This window comes from Oenanthe melanoleuca, chromosome 6 (genome assembly GCF_029582105.1).
Source record: "Oenanthe melanoleuca isolate GR-GAL-2019-014 chromosome 6, OMel1.0, whole genome shotgun sequence".
Lineage (NCBI taxonomy): Eukaryota > Metazoa > Chordata > Aves > Passeriformes > Muscicapidae > Oenanthe > Oenanthe melanoleuca.
In genome coordinates, this window is record NC_079340.1 from 14641736 (window position 1) to 14645427 (window position 3692).

Genomic DNA, 3692 nt, shown 5'->3' on the forward strand with positions numbered 1-3692 from the left:
ACACAAACAAACAAAAAAAGCAAAGTCCACCTGACCCACAAACAGCCCAATAGGCTGAATCTGCATAGCTTAGATTCTGCTCGGGGTGTTGGCAGTCCAGGGCTGAAGCTGCAGGAGATGCATAGAGGCAAGAACTTGGGAGGTCCGGGAGTAGAACAAGAGGAAGTATGGACATGCAGGGAGCAGAGAGAGAAATCCTTAGTAAATGCAGGACTAGAAGAGCAACAGCTGCTGGAGGCCAAAGGTTGAGATGCCTTGTCCCAGAAGAGCTATGTAAAGAATCTTGCCCAGCACCTGTCCATAGTGTCCCAGGCTCCGCCATTCTGTGATGACATCAAAAGCTGCTAACATGTATTAGGAAAAAAAGAAAAAAAATAAGAAGGTAAAGCAAAAAAAAGACAAGAAAAAATAAAAGCAAATAAAAGGTGGAAAGAAAAGAAAAAAGGAAAAGAAGGCAACAATGATAATGATGACATTCATTTGGAAAGAGTAATTTAGATAAGATTCAACTCTGGCACAAGCTGAGACCAAAATAGATACCTAAGGAGAGGCGTACCCATCATGATAAAATAATTTGGTTTTTTACTTATAACAAAACAACTTAGAAGTGCATGCAAGCATAAACTGAGTTATATTCAGAGTAGTGATAATTGCCTCCAATGAGCTTTGAGCCTGCTATAAACTGTTAAATACTCTTAAGTTATGGCTTACTTTGAGACATTTGAATGTACAAACACTGCAGGAGCATCCCAGGGAATTAACCATGCTGCTGATAAAAACTACAGAATGGAGAAATGTGCTTTCTTTGCTCCATATCCAGTGTGTGGCTCTCCCACTTCTTCCAAAATCAAAGGAGTTTTGTTTCTTTCTACTTTACTGTTTCTTTCTACTTTAACTTTCTGATCTCTGTAGACTGAATTTCAAGCAAGTCAATACATGGGAAATAAGATGTCACTGCCCCCCTGACCTGCAAAATCAAACAGATGGCAGCTGACACTTTAGAAATGTATTCTCTCACAAATGCCGTGGCCAGAAGTTGACTTCTAGGGTGGGAAGAGGTAATTTGGTGCTACTGCTAGTGCTACTGCAAATGTTTCCATGTGTATGGAATGCACCATGAAAATCTCCAGGCTGTTTCTCTTTTGTCTTTCCCAGCTAGCATCCTACAGACACACTGAGTTCAGACTTTTTAGTATTTCAAAAGCAGAGAAAGATACCTTCATTTGAGATAAGAAATAGAAAGTACTTCCTCTGTACATTTTCCAAGGAGCACAAATACTTACACAGGCTTTCCACAGGAAGGGAGCTGTTGTCATTGCTCAGACCACTAACTCCTCCAAGTTCAGTCAGACTGTGGCTAGTCCTGACACTTTCAGAGGAAGGTTTAAGGAACCCCACTTAGGAATTCCCACCCATGGTAGGAGACTGTGGGTGTTCTTTTCACCCCAATAATGTGGCAGTGAATTCTTCCTGTTACTTTTGTTGTAACCGGATATAAATCAAACTCCTTTTGGACATAAAATAGTGCTGGGTCAGAATTTAGATACATTCATTCCCCTACATATGAAAATCCCATTAGGGTGGGATTTCACAGGCTGCATGATTCACATACTGGCAAAATGACATTCATAAGTATTTGGATTTACAAAACTGATCGTCTCAAACACCCACATTGTAATCTGCAAGAAATACAGATAGAACATAATGATTTGAGATAATGAATAGTAAATACTCCTGTCTTTTTGCTGCCAAAATTTACAGTTATTAAAAAACTGGAAGTATTATTTAGCAGTAATAATATCAAATTATCTGCTGGTGGGTTGATCTCCATGGTTGTGGATTACCTGTTTTCTCTGCAAGAAATGGTATTGCTTATATCTATTTGTGTGCTTTGCAAGTTCATTTATCACTTTATTTTTCAAAGGATGGTTTAGATATTAGCTAATATGTAGTACTGTCTTCTGAGGTTGGCATGGGATCAGTCTTATTTTAGAAAAGAAGGAACTGAGACTTTTTAAAAATAAACAATTTTCCTTCTTTAGTAGTGCCTGAAATTGCTAAGTCATATTTTTAGACTTAGTCTGTACTGCCTCTTTTTGAAGTATTTGATAGCATTGTCTCTATGTGCTTTTATTTCACTTAATTTGACATGAATGGAGTGATTATATATCAGACTCAGAAGTGGTCTGAGAATTAGTTTCACAGTCCAATCCTATTATAGATTTTTGTCCAATGGTCTTGGATACGTCTGTGAATAAGCACCTGAGTTGCAACACCCCAAGGTTTTCAACACTGTTAGTTCTATTCTGCCAGCTCTGGGTATTCTAAGCTAATTCTTTTGACCTCTCCAGTGGATTCCCAGCTCCAGTAATATGCATGGCTGAGAATCCATTCTATCAAATTCTTATCTATAGGTGTTAGACTTCAGATAGAGATTATGTGATACTACTACTTATGTGTTGGCAGTGTCTTTTTCTCTGAGCTTCCATTCTTGAAATATTTGGCGTAGTTAAAGCTTTCTTACATGGAGGTGATTTATTTTCTCTGTGTAAATTATACTGTTGTAAGACTTCTGCATATCTCTCAAATGTTTATATGAACACTTGAACATGTGGAAGAGTATTTAATAAAAACTAGTAGTTTTATATACAAACAAGTCCAAAAAAAAAAAAAAAAAAAAAAAAAAAGTGGAGTTTATACCCCAGTCTTCCATAATTTCTGCATAAGCCATTATTTGATCCAGATTTTCTAAGTACTTAGCCCAACTTTGTAAAATTTTGTCCAAGTCCTAAGCACCCAGTATCTTTACTGAAATCCTCATGTCACTGAATTAAGTAATAGAATGCACACATACTGTAATAGAGCTAGGAATTTACCTCTGAACTTCAAATAACTTCTATGTTGAGGAAAAAAAAACTGGAGACTATGTCTCTCTTTTAGCATTACCAGGACTAGTGCAACAGAATTTTATTTTTAGATATGCGCACATTATTCCCAAACACATTCAGTCTAGACTTAAACACTCTTGACAGTCCAGAGGTGCTCCAGATATTGCAAAGGGAGCTGTGAAGCAGAGCAGGAGCTGCCCTTGGACTGTGTACATAAACACTTGTAATGTTACTTAGTCTGGTTAAAACGAAATTCAGCTTCTTGAACCAAATAAATTTCTTCTTCTGTAGAAACTACAGGGAGTAGCTCAGCAGTAGGTAAGGTCAGCAGTGTCTGACCACAATAAATAGTGCTGTGGTAAACACAGTGCACAGTCTGTGCTGGCTAGAAAACTGCTCAAAGCCTGGTGAGCCCGAGGTTCCTTTGTGAGGAGCCATAAAGGAATAAGTAATGTATAGGAGGCTTTACAGATGTGGATGGTAGTTGGGGAATATCCATTCAGTCATGGGTGTTGTTGGTGAGTTTTAACATGTTCCACAGTATCTCCCAGGGTCTGCAAAGCTTTCAGACACACTGGGAGATGGCAAGCAGCTCACATAGGACTCTTGGAGAGAATTTATATAGTCTGTGACATTCCAACATGCTTTTTGGTAACAATAGTCTATTACTGTTACAAAACTCCTATTAGCATTCTACTGAAAGGTGATCATATCCACTTAGTTATGTTTAAATCCCTGATAGGAATTTTTGTTTGGAATTAGGCCTGCAGACACTGAGGCAGAGGAAACAGTACAACTTCCAGT